A 13,542-nucleotide genomic window follows, 5' to 3' on the forward strand; every position below is an offset into this window, starting at 1 on the left:
ATATTGTTCATCTACCATGAATTTCCCAGTTAAACTGTATAATTCATTGATTTGTAATTTCTTCATAGGTTGCATAACCATAATGACTGCCTCATTCTAGAATATTTTCATCACTCCAGTGGGAAACATGGTCCAGTTGGCAGACATATCCTATTTTCCACTTCATCTGTGCCCTGGTATCTATGCCTCTATTTTCTGTCTTTAGAGGATTACCTAATCTGGGACATATGCACTCATGGAATAATGAAGTATGCATGCTTTTGTTACTGGCTTCTTTTAATTAACATAATCATTTCAGAACTATAGCATGTTATAGAATGTATAAGAACTCCATTAATTTGATGGCTGAATAATATTTCAATGCATTGATTTATTTATTCAGTCACTTGTTGATGGACATTTGAGTCATTTCAACTTTTTTTTTCCATTTTTTATTTCTTTTTAAACTTCATTTTTAATATAATTATTTTACATTTTTAAATCTAATTTTTTTTCTGCATTTCTGATTTTTAATGATTAAAAATCATTATCATATGATTTTTATCTTTCATTTGGTAAATATGGTCTGTCATATTGATTAATTTGCATATATTGAAGAATGCTAGCATCCCTCAAATAAACCCAATATGATTATGGTGTATGTGCTTTTTCATGTATTGAGTTCTGTTTGCTAAAATTTTGTTGAGGATTTTTTGCATCTATGTTCATCAGTGATATTGGCCTGTCATTTTCTTTTTTGGTGTTGTCTTTGGTTTTGGCATCAGGGTGATGGTGGCCTTGTGGAATTAGTTTCAAAGTGTTCTTTCCTCTGCAGTTTCTTGAAAAAGTTTCAGAAGGATAAGCATTATGTCATCTCTAATGTTTGATAGAACTCACCTATGAAGTCTTCTGCTCCTAGACTTTTGAGAGATTTTTTATCACAGCTTTGATTTAGACCTTGTAATTGGGTTGTGCCTAATTTCTGTCTTCCTCATTCAGTCTTGGAAGATTGAGCATTTCTAACAATCTGTCTGTTTCTCCCAGGTTGTCCATTTTGTTATCATAGAGTTGTTCATAATAGTCTCTTATAATCCTTTGTATTTCTGCATTGTCAGTTGTAACCTCTCCCTTTTCATTTCTAATTTTGTTGGTTTTATTCTTCTCTCTTTTTATCTTGTTCACTCTAGCTAAAGGTCGTCAATTTTGCTTATCATCTCAAAGAACCAGCTTTTAGTTTTATTAATCTTTACTATTGTCTCTTTTATTTCATTTTCTTATAATTCTACTCAAATCTTTATGATTTCTTTCCTTCTACTAATTTTTGTTTTTCCTTTTTTATTTTTTGTTTTTTTTCCAGTTGTTTCACGTGTCAAGTTAGGTTGTCTATTCGATCTTTTCCTTGTTTTGTGAGGTAGGCTTGTATTGCTATAAACTTCCCTCTTAGAATTGCTTTTGATGTATACTATAGGTTTTGAATTGTCAGGTTTTTATTGTCATTTGTTTCAAGGATTTTTAAAAATTTTGCTTTTGATATCTTCAATAACCTATTGGTTATTTAGAAAAGTGTGGTTTAATCTCCATTTGTTCGTGTTCCTTACAGTGTTTTTCTTGTAATTCATATCTAGTTTCATAGTATTGTGATCTGAGAAGATGCTTGATATAATTTCAATTTTCTTAAACTTACTGAGGTTTGATTTGTGGCCAAGGTGTGGTCTATCCTGGAGAATGTTCCATGTGCACTTGAGAAGAAGGTACATTCTTCTGCATTTCGATGGAATCCCCTGAAGATATCAATGAGATTCATTTCATCTCATATATCATTTAAAACATGTGTTTCCTTATTAATTTTCGGTTTTGATGATCTTTCCATCAATATGAGTGGGGTGTTAAAGTCTCCCACTATGTTTGTGTTAGTATCAATTTCTCCTTTTGTGTCTGTTACTGTTTGTCTTATGTATTAAGGTGCTCCTGTGTTGGGTGCACAGTTATTTACAATTGTTATGTCTTCCTCTTGGATTGATCCTTTGATCATTATGTAGTGTCCTTCCTTATCTCTTATAATCTTCTTTAGTTTCAGGTCTATTTTTTCTGATACAAGGACTACTACTCCAGCTTTCTTTTTCTTCCCATTTTCATGAAATATATTTTTCCATCCTCTCACTTGCATTCTATGTCTGAAGTGGGTTTCTTGTAGACAATATTTATATGGGTCTGGTTTTTATATCTATTCAGCCAGTCTGTGTCTTTTGGTCAGAGCATTTAATCCATTTAACATAATTATTGATATATATGTTCCAACAGCTATTTTCTTAACTGTTTGGGGTTGATTTTGTAGACTTGCTTTATTCTATTGTATTTCTTGACAATATAAGTCCCTTTAACATTTCTTGTATAGCTGGTTTGGTGGTACTAAATTGTCTTAACTTTTGCTTGTCTGAACAGCTTTTGATTTCTCAATCAATTTTGAATGAGATCCTAGCTGGGTATTGTAATCCTGGTGCTAGATTTTTCCCTTTCAGAACTTTACATATATTCTGCCATTCCCCTCGGGCCTGCAGAATTTCTGCTGAAAGAAAAGCTGTTAATCATATGGGATTTCCTTTGTATGTTACTCATTACTTCTTCTTTGCTGCTTTTAATAATATTTCTTTCTGTTTAGTCTTTGTTAGTTTGCTTTCTATGTTTCTTGCCATATTTCTCCTTGGATTTATCCTGTATGGTGCTCTTTGTTACACTTGGACTTGAGTGACTATTTCCTTTTCCTTCTAAGGGAAATTTTCAACTATAATCTCTTCAAAAAACTTCTCATATCATTTCTTCTTTTCTTATTCTGGGACCCCTATAATTTGAATGTTAGTGTGTTTGATATTGTCCCTGAGGTCTCTGAGGCTATTCTCTATTCTTTTTACTTTATTCTGCCCTTCAGCAGTTATTTCCACCATTTTATCTTCCAGCTCACAGATTTGGTCTTCTGCTTCAAATATTCTGTTACTGATTCCTTTTAGAATATTTTTAATTTCAGTAATTGTGTTGTTTGTCTCAGTATGTTTATTCTTTAATTCGTCTATATTTTCTTCATTGATTCTTAGATTTTCTCCATTTTGTTTTCAAGTTTTTTGATCATCTTTACTACCATTATTCTGAATTCTTTTTCAGGTAGTTTGCCTATTTCCTCTTCATTTATTTGGACTTCTGTGTTTCTAGCTTGTTCTTTCATTTGTGTAGTATTTCTCTGCCTTTTCATTATTTTTTTTTAACTTACTATGTTTGAGGTCTTGTTTTCTCAGGCTTCAAGGGTGAATTGTTTCTTCCTTTTGGTTTCTGCCCTCCTAAGTTTGGTCCAATGAGAATCGTGCTGAGTTTTTGTTTGTTTGTATTTCCTCTGATGGGCAAGGCTGAATGATGTGGTAATCCTGCTTGCTGTTGATTAGGTTTTTAATTTTGTTTTGCTTGTTTTTTGCGTGAGGTGTCCAGCATAGGGTGCTGCTGGTGGCTGGGTGATCCCAGGTATTGTATTCAAGGGTTTCCTTTGTGTGAGTTCTCACTATTTGATATTCCCGAAGGTTAGTTTTCTTGTAGTCTAGGATCTTGGAGTCAGTGCTCTCACTTCAATTCTCAGGGCTTGATCTCTGGTTATGATTGAAGATTCCACAAGTGGTTTGTTATGCATTAAGTGAGATGATAGGAAATATCAAAAAATGAGAGTCCAAAGATGAACTCCAGACAAATGGCAGTTACAAGATCAGGCAAATAATAATGAAAATAATGGAATATACATATATACCAATACACCCATAAGCAAAGTGAAAAGAGTCCAACAAAAATAAACTACAGTAGATTGAGTGGAGACGGTAAATCAAAAATTATATTTACCAGTTAAATACAAAACTAACTATAGCACAAACTGGAAAAGAAAACTAACATAATGTACTAAGTGGGATATAAAGCAATAAAAACAAAAGTACAAATATGTAGAGAGGACCCAAAGAAAGAAAAGAGAGAACAGATATGCAAAATAAAATAGAGGTAGACAAAGAAGGCTTATATACATTAAAGGTTAATTGCAAGGGGAAAAGAAGAGTGGGAAAGGCAAACAAAGGGGTAAATGTAGAAAAATATAATACGTTGAAAAAAATTTTAATTCAAATTATAAAGAGAAAAAATAACAGATGTAAAAAGAAAAAAGAAAAGAAAAGGAAAACTCCACAGAACTGTAAAAACCCAACATAGAGGCCAAAGTTTATAGCAACAATAAAAAGTGTGATGGAATTTACACATACACATATACACCCATAAGCAAAATCTAAAGAATCCAAGAAAAATGAGTTACAATAGATCAAACTGTCTAACATAGCAAACCAAAATTATATCTACCAGAAGAAAACTAACTAAAGCAAAACTGGAACAAGGTGCCAATTGGGGAATAAAGCAATGAAAAAAAAATTAACAAAATGTTGAGCAGAAAGGAAATAAAGAAGAGAAAGAAATAATAGATACGCAAAAGTATAAGACGTAGATAAAGATTTATATGCATTAAACATTAACCACAGGGGAAAAGAAGAACAGGAAAGGCAAAAAAAATGTAGAAAAAAGTATAATAGGGTTTTTAAAAATAAGATCAAAGGCCCCACATGCCCCACAACTAAGACCAGGTGCCGCCAAATAGATAAACATTTTTTTCTAATGTAATAAAAAATAAAAATTAAACATGGATGGCCTAGCTGAATGACGGGGTGCCTCATCATGTTTCTCCCCCAGAAACCAGTGATGTCCAGAGCTGGATAATCCTCTATGGCAGGGTTGTCCCTTACCTGAAGGATATCTATGATCACCATTCCTAGTCTCTGCCCACTACATGTCAGCGGCATGCCCCCCCACCTGCCCCACAATAACAACTGGAATGCTCCCAGATACTGCATGGTATGTACCATGAGGGACAAAAATAATCATTCCCAGCTGGGAACCTCCACTCTAGAGAAAGGATGAAGTGCCTGCCACACTCATGACAACCCTTGGTGGAACACAAACAGGAAACAGGATGACTCTGAAACACCCTTTCAACCTCCTGCACTGTTAAGATGCATCTACCACGGCAGGACACCAGCAGCCACCTGCCTCCTACAGAAAGTTTTTCTAGACTTCCCTGGTGGTCCAGAGGTGAAGACTCCATGCTTCCGATACAGAAGGTGTGGGTTCAACCCCTGGTCAGGAAACTGGGCCCCACATGTCACACCACTGCCATGCAACATGACCCCAAAATTAAAGATCTCCCACCAGCAATGAGAGAGGCCAGCCAATTAGGCTGAGTAGAGGCCCTATATCTGACATCACCTCCACTGTATCTCTGGATAGAGATATAGTTCACACCCACTATAATGATGACATTACACCCACTGTATATGACATTACATCTACTCTATGATATCACTTTCACTGTATCTATGACATCACACCTGTTCTGTATATACACAACCACCACATCCACTATATCTGGCATCACATCCACTTTATCTGTATCATCATTCCCACTGCATCAATGATATCACAACTACTGTATGTATGACATCATATGCACTATACATGACATCACATCCACTATTTATGACATCACACTATTGTAGTTATGACATTCATGTCATCACACTCAATATATATGACATCACACCACTGTATATGACATCACACCCACTATACATGTGCCATCATAGTAGCCCCTGTATCTATGACATCAAACCCAATATGTTTATAACATCATATCCACTATATATGACATCACACCCACTGTGTTTATAACATAAAACCACTATATCTGACATCACACCCACTATATCTGACATCACATCCACTGTATCTGTGTCATCACACTCACTGTATATATGATATTACATCCACTGTATATATGACATCATATGCACTATATCTATCACATCCACTCCATCTGTGACTTCACACCCACTATATCTATGACCACTGTATTGATGACATCACAACAGCAGTCTTTACGGCATCACATCCACTATATTTGACACCACACCCAGTTATTTATTGGAGAAGGAAATGGCAACCCACTCCAGTATTCTTGCCTTGAAAAATCCCATGGACAGAGGGAACTGGTGGGCTATAGTTCATAGAGTTGTGAAGAGTCCAATATGACTGAGCAACTTCACTTTCACTTTTCACTTTCATGCATTGGAGAAGGAAATGGCAACCCATTCCAGGGTTCTTGCCTGGAGAATCCCAGGGATGGAGGGGCCTGGTGGGTTGCCATCTTGGGATCATGCAGAGTCAGATGCGACTGAATGACTTAGCAGCACCAGCAGCCATTTATTTATGGCATCACACCCACTATAGGTTTCACATCCACTATATCTGTGACATCACACCCACCATATCGGTGATCAACTCTCTTTGGCTCAGCTCTCCTTAGCATAGCTGTCCTAGCACAGCTCTTCTCGGCTAAACTCTCCTTAACTTAGGTCTCCTTAGTCAGCTACCCCAAGCTCAAACCTCCTAGCTCTCCTTAGCATAGCCCTCCTTAGAATACCTATCATTAGCTAGGCTCTCCATAGCTTTCCTTAGCTCAGCTCTCTTTAGCTCAACCGTCCTTTAGATAGCTATCATTAGCTTGGCTTTTCTTCAGTCATCCTTATGGCAGAAAGTGAAGAAGAACTAAAAAGCCTCTTGATGAAGGTGAAAGAGGAGAGTGAAAAAGTTGGCTTAAAACTCAACATTCAGAAAATGAAGATCATGGCATCAGGTTCCATCACTTCATGGAAAATAGATGGGGAAACAGTGGAAACAATGTCAGACTTTCTTTTTGGGGCTCCAAAATCACTGCAGATGGTGACTGCAGCCATGAAATTAAAAGACAGTTACTCCTTGGAAGAAAAGTTATGACCAACCTAGATAGCATATTCAAAAGCAGAGACATTACTTTGCCAACAAAGATCCGTCTACTCAAGGCTATGGTTTTTCCAGTGGTTATGTGTGGATGTGAGAGTTGGACTGTGAAGAAAGCTGAGCATCGAAGAATTGATGCTTTTGGACTGTGGTGTTGGAGAAGACTCTTGAGAGTCCCTTGGACTGCAAGGAGATCCAACCAGTCCATTCTAAATGAGATCAGCCCTGGGATTTCTTTGGAAGGAATGATGCTAAAGCTGAAACTCCAATACTTTGGCCACCTCATGCGAAGTGTTGACTCATTGGAAAAGATTCTGATACTGGGAGAGATTGGGGGCAGGAGGAGAAGGGGATGACAGAGGATGAGATGGCTGGATGGCATCACTGACTCGATGGATGTGAGTCTCAGTGAACTCCGGGAGTTGATGATGAGACAGGGAGGCCTGGCGTTCTGTGATTCATGGGGTCACAAAGAGTCGGACATGACTGAGCAACTGAACTGAACTGAATTGAAGGAGAGCTCTCAAAGAAATAGAGGAAAACAATAGAATGGGAAAGACTAGAGATCTCTTCAAGAAAAGAGATACCAAGGGAACATTTCATGCAAAGATGGACACAATAAAGGACCTAACAGAAGTACATACAGTATGGACCTAACAGAAGCAGATATATTAAGAAGTGGTGGCAAGAATACACAGAAGAATTATACAAAAAATATCATCATGACCCAGATAATCACAATGGTATGATCACTCATCTAGAGATAGACATGCTGGAATGCAAAGAGAAGTGGGCTCCAAGAAGTAAGCATCTTTTAATTTCATGTCTGCAATCACTTCTGCAGTGATAGCTCTCCTTAATTATTTCTCCTTAGCTCAGTTCTCCTTAGCTTAGCCTTCCTTAGCTCAGCTCTCATCAGCTCAGTCCTCCTTAGGAGAGCTATCATTATCTCAGCTTTCCTTAGATTTGCTTTTCTTAACTCAGCTCTCCTCTCATCAGCTTAGCTCTCTGCTGCTCTCCTTAGCTAAGCTTTCCTTAGCTTAACCCTCCTAAGGATAGCTCTCCTTAATTGCTTCTCCTTAGCTTAGCTCTCATTAGGCCAACTGTCTTTAGCTTAGCCCTTCTCAGTTCAGCTCTCCTCAGCTCAGCTTTCCTTAGCTCAGCCCTTCTTAGGATAGCTATCATTACCTCAGCTCTCCTCTCATTAGCTTATTTCTCCTTAGCTTAGCTCGTCTTAGCTCAGTCCCCCTCAGCTTAGAGCTTCAGTTCAGTCACTCAGTCGTGTCTGACTCTTTGTAACCCCATGAATTACAGTACGCCAGGCCTCCCTGTCTCACCACCAACTCCCGGAGTTCACTCAAATTCATATCCATCGAGTCAGTGATGCCATCCAGCCATCTCATCCTCTGTCATCCCCTTCTCCTCCTGCCCCCAATCCCTCCCAGCACCAGAGTCTTTTCCAATGAGTCAACACTTCGCATGAGGTGGCCAAAGTATTGGAGTTTCAGCTTTAGCATCATTCCTTCCAAAGAAATCCCAGGGCTGATCTCATTTAGAATGGACTGGTTGGATCTCTTTGCAGTCCAAGGGACTCTCAAGAGTTTTCTCCAACACCACAGTCCAAAAGCATTAATTCTTTGATGCTCAGCTTTCTTCACAGTCCAATTCTCACATCCATACATGACCACTGGAAAAACAATAACCTTAACTAGATGGACCTTGTTGGCAAAGAAATATCTCTGCTTTTCAATATGCTATCTAGGTTGGTCATAACTTTCCTTCCATGGAGTAAGCATTTTTGAATTTCATGGCTGCAGTCATCATCGGCAGTGACTTTGGGCCCCCCTAAAAATAAAGTCTGACACTGTTTCCACTGTCTTCCCATCTATCTCCTTAGCGTATCCCCCCTTTTCTAAGCTCTCCTTAGCCAAGCTCAGCACTGCTGAGCCCTCCTTAGCTCACCTCTCCTTATCTTAGTGCTCTTTATCGTAGCTCTTCTTCAGTTCAGATCAGTCACTCAGTCATGTCCAACTCTTTGAGACCCCATGAACCACAGCACACCAGGCCTCCCTATCCATCACCAACACCCGAAGTCCATCCAAACCCATGTCCATTGATCAGTGATGCCATCCAACCATCTCATCCTCTGTTGTCCCCTTCTCCTCCTGCCCCCAATCTTTCCCAGCATCAGGGTCTTTTCAAATGAGTCAGCTCTTCACATCAGGTGGCCAAAGTATTGGAATTTCAGCTTCAACATCAGTCCCTATAATGAACACCCAGGACTGATCCCCTTTAGGATGGACTGGTTGGATCTCCTTACAGTCCAAGGGACTCTCAAGAGTTTTCTCCAACACCACATTTCAAAAATGTCAATTCTTCAGCGCTCAGCTTTCTTGGCAGTCCAACTCTCACATCCATACATGACTACAAGAAAAACCATAGCCTTCACTGGATGGGCATTGCTGGCAAATTATTGTCTCTGCTTTTTATATGCTGTCTAGGTTGGTCATAACTTTCCTTCCAAGGAGTAAGCATCTTTTAATTTCATGGCTACAGTCACCATCTGCAGTGATTTTGGAGCTCAGGGAAAAAAAATCAGCCACTGTTTCCCCATCTATTTGACATGAAGTGGTGGGACTAGATGCCATGATCTTAATCTTCTGAATGTTAAGCTTTAAGCCAACTTTTTCACTCTCCTCTTTCACCTTCATCAAGAAGCTCTTTAGCTCTTCTTCACTTTGTGCCATAGAGTGGCATCATCTGCATATCTGAGGTTATTGATATTTCTCCTGGCAATCTTGATTCCACCTTGTGCTTCTTCCAGCCCAGTGTTTCTCATGATGTACTCTGCATGGAAGTTAAATAAGCAGGGTGACAATATACAGCCTTGATGTACTCCTTTTCCTATTTGGAACCAGTCTTTTGTTCCATGTCCAGTTCTAACTGTTGCTTCCTGACCTGCATACAGGTTTCTCAAGAGGCAGGTCAGGTGGTCTGGTATTCTCATCTCTTTCAGAATTGTCCACAGATTATTGTAATCCACACAGTCAAAGGCTTTGGCATAGTCAATAAAGCAGAAATAGATGTTTTTCTGGAACTCTCTTGCTTTTTCCATGATCCAGCGGATGTTGGCAATTTGATCTCTGCTTCCTCTGCCTTTTCTAAAACCAGCTTGAACATCTGGAAGTTCATGGTTCACATATTGCTGAAGCCTGGCTTGGAGAATTTTGAGCATTACTTTACTAGCATGTGAGATGAGTGCAATTGTGCGGTAGTTTCAGCATTCTTTGGCATTGTCTTTCTTTGGGATTGGAATGAAAACTGGCTTTTTCTAGTTCCATGCCAATGCTGTGTTTTCCAAATTTGCAAGCATATTGAGTGCAGCACTTTCACAGCATCATCTTTCAGGATCTGAAATAGCTCAACTGGAATTCCATCACCTCCACTAGCTTTGTTTGTAGTGATGCTTCCTAGGGCCCATTAGACTTCCCATTCCAGGATGTCTCACTCTAGGTGAGTGACCACTCCATGGTGATTTTCTGAGTTGGGAAGATCTTTTTTGTACAGTTCTTCTGTGTATTTTTGCCACCTCTTCTTAATATCATCTGCTTCTGTTAGGTCCATACCATTTCTGTCCTTTCTTGAGCCCTTCTTTGCATGAAATGTTCCCTTGGTAGCTCTAGTATTCTCTAAGAAATCTCTAGTCTTTCCCATTCGATTATTTTCCTCTCTTTCTTTGCACTGATCATTGAGGAAGTCTTTCTTATCCGTTTTTACTATTCTTTGGAACCCTGCATTCAAATTGGTATATCTTTCATTTTCTCTTTTGCTTTGCTTCTCTTCTTTTCACAGCTATTTGTAAGGCCTCCTTGACAGCCATTTTGCTTTTTTGCATTTCTTTTTCTTGGGAATGGTCTTGATCCCTTTTCCTTGTACAATGTCATGAACCTCTATCCATAGTTCACTAGGAACTCTTTCTATCAGATCTAGTCCCTTAAATATATTTCTCACTTTCACTGTATAATATCAGGGACTTGACTTAGGTCATACTTGAATGGTCAAGGAGCATTTTTAATGCTTTTTAATTTTGTGGTTTAATGTTTTCGTGGCTTTTAATGCTTTTTAATTTTATGCCTTTTAATTTTGTGGCTGCAGTGGCTGTCACTTTTATGTTGGTCCTTAGCAAAAAAAAAAAAAAAATTAGTAACTTACAGGATTTATATTAAATACTGTAAGTTTATATCCTGACCTGTTCCTTTACCTTTATTCTGGTGCCCACTTTTGTCATTTAAGTCAAGAAGACATCATCCCATACTGGCTAATGCTTATATTAGTGTTTTCAAGTGACAGTAGAATCAGGTGGCCTCTTGACTATGCTTAGATATGATTGTTTTTAAACATTTGATGCTTTATGTTGAAATACCATTTTAAGAACTTTAGAATATGCATCAAGGTATTCTAAAGAAAAGTTTTTTCATGATCAACCTGCTGTTGCTTATCACTAGAATTAATGAGGGAAATGACAGCCAAGATTTGGCAAATACTCAGCATGAGAGATTCCTAAGTCAGCATTTAGGGTGCAGTCTGAAATGAGCCACTTTGTTGTTCAAAGGTAGACCATGCAGTCATGAAGACCAAGACTGAACTGATTTTCTCAAATTAGTAGATAATTTAAATATTCCCAGTATCAGAAAGCTTTTTGTGGAAATAACATTTGTGATTTTGGATTAACTGCTTCACTTTTGTCGATTTTTCCTTGCTCTAAAAACAAGAGGATAAATGCAAAGTTGTAGCTGGAAGAGACTATAGACATTGTTTGAGAGATTAAGAGTTCTCTCATTTTCGTGGATAAAATTAACATATGTCACCTTGAGACAGCTCTCATTTGTTCTAATACTTAAACATTTAGTTCTTTTTTAAATCATGATTTGGTGTAAAGTTAGCACTAAAATTGACATTACCAATTAATAACAAGTGTTGCATTTTAAGAAATATTGAACAGTATTTTATGTTTTTGTTTTGCTTTTTTCTTTTTTGCCCCTTCCTACACCTTCACATTTCCTAATTACTAACCCTTGAGCCAGCATTTTGAGATTCAAGGGAGACATATGAGACTAAAGCAAAAGACTCACTTCAAATGATGGGGACACAGCTTGTATAGTTTCTCATAGGTGAATTCTAATCATACAAACATATGAGAAATCACTGCTACCCTGTCCTTGGGCTGATAGGCTTTGACTGAATGTAGCATGCATTTGGATTTAGCTAAATATGTGAAATAAGGCTGGGTCAACCATATGAAATATATAGTAGTTGGTCTTGGAGTAAAAAAATATCTGGATTTGAGTCAAGATCTGGCATTTATATTTGTGCTATCTACAGCAAGTAACATTACTTTGCCAACAAAGGTCCGTCTAGTCAAGGCTATGGTTTTTCCAGTGGTCATGTGTGGATGTGAGAGTTGGACTGTGAAGAAAGCTGAGCACCGAAGAATTGATGCTTTTGGACTGTGTTGTTGGAGAAGACTCTTGAGAGTCCCTTGGACTGCAAGGAGATCCAACCAGTCCATTCTAAAGAAGATCAGTCCTGGGTGTTCTTTGGAAGGACTGATGCTAAAGCTGAAACTCCAATACTTTGGTCACCTCATGTGAACAGTTGACTCATTGGAGAAGACTCTGATGTTGGGAGGGATTGGGGGCAGGAGGAGAAGGGGACGACATAGGATGAGATGGCTGGATGGAATCACAGACTCGATGAACATGATTTTGAGTGAACTTCGGGAGTTGGTGATGGACAAAGAGGCCTGGCGTGCTGCAGTTCATGGGATTGCAAACAGTCAGACATAACTGAGTGACTGAACTGAACTGAAGAATATGCTCAGGTAACCAAAATGTTGGGAAATGCATGATTGAAGGCAATGTGTTTTGATGGTGTGACAAGGATATGTCATATCCGAGGAAGCTTGAGAAAAAAGGTCAGTGTGGAGATTATTTTCCTTTATACAAAACTTACATTTAAAACATTTATCTGTGCTTCCAAGTGACTGAATTTGGTGATTTTCAAGACTTGAAGTGATTTATAAGGCAATATAAATGCATAAAATTAGAAAATGCTTGATAAGTTTCATGATTGGACTTAGATCTAGAAAGAATGATTTGTGACGCCTAGGCTGGACTTATGCCAGAAATGTTTGCTCTTGAGGAAACAGACAAATTCCGTGTATGAAACAAATGGCTTAGATTCTTAACAAAAATGTTAAGCCATGAAAGAAAGAAAGAAAGAAAAAAACCCTGAAAATTATTTTTAAGACAAGAGAAGTCGAATTGCCAACTAAATCTAGTGTAGGGTCCTAGATGAGACTCTGCTTTATGGGAACAGCTGTCCATGGTGTTAGGAACATTTGAAATTGGAACATGATATACCATCTTATTTAGTAATTTTGGCCCATTGATTGATCATATTGTTTAAAAGTTCCTTCGACGCTAAATTTTTTGGATAAAAAAAGTTTTGTTCTGTTGAGTCATTCTTTTTCAGTTAGTGGTTTGGGGGCCTGAATTTATGACTAGATGGCTATATTTATATAGATGACTTATTTCCATTTGTTTAAAAGAACTAAATATGTCCAAAGGGATTTGTGAATAAAAGTGATTTACATGACAAAGA

This window comes from Bos javanicus, chromosome Y (assembly GCF_032452875.1).
Source record: "Bos javanicus breed banteng chromosome Y, ARS-OSU_banteng_1.0, whole genome shotgun sequence".
In the NCBI taxonomy this organism is placed as follows: Eukaryota; Metazoa; Chordata; class Mammalia; order Artiodactyla; family Bovidae; genus Bos; species Bos javanicus.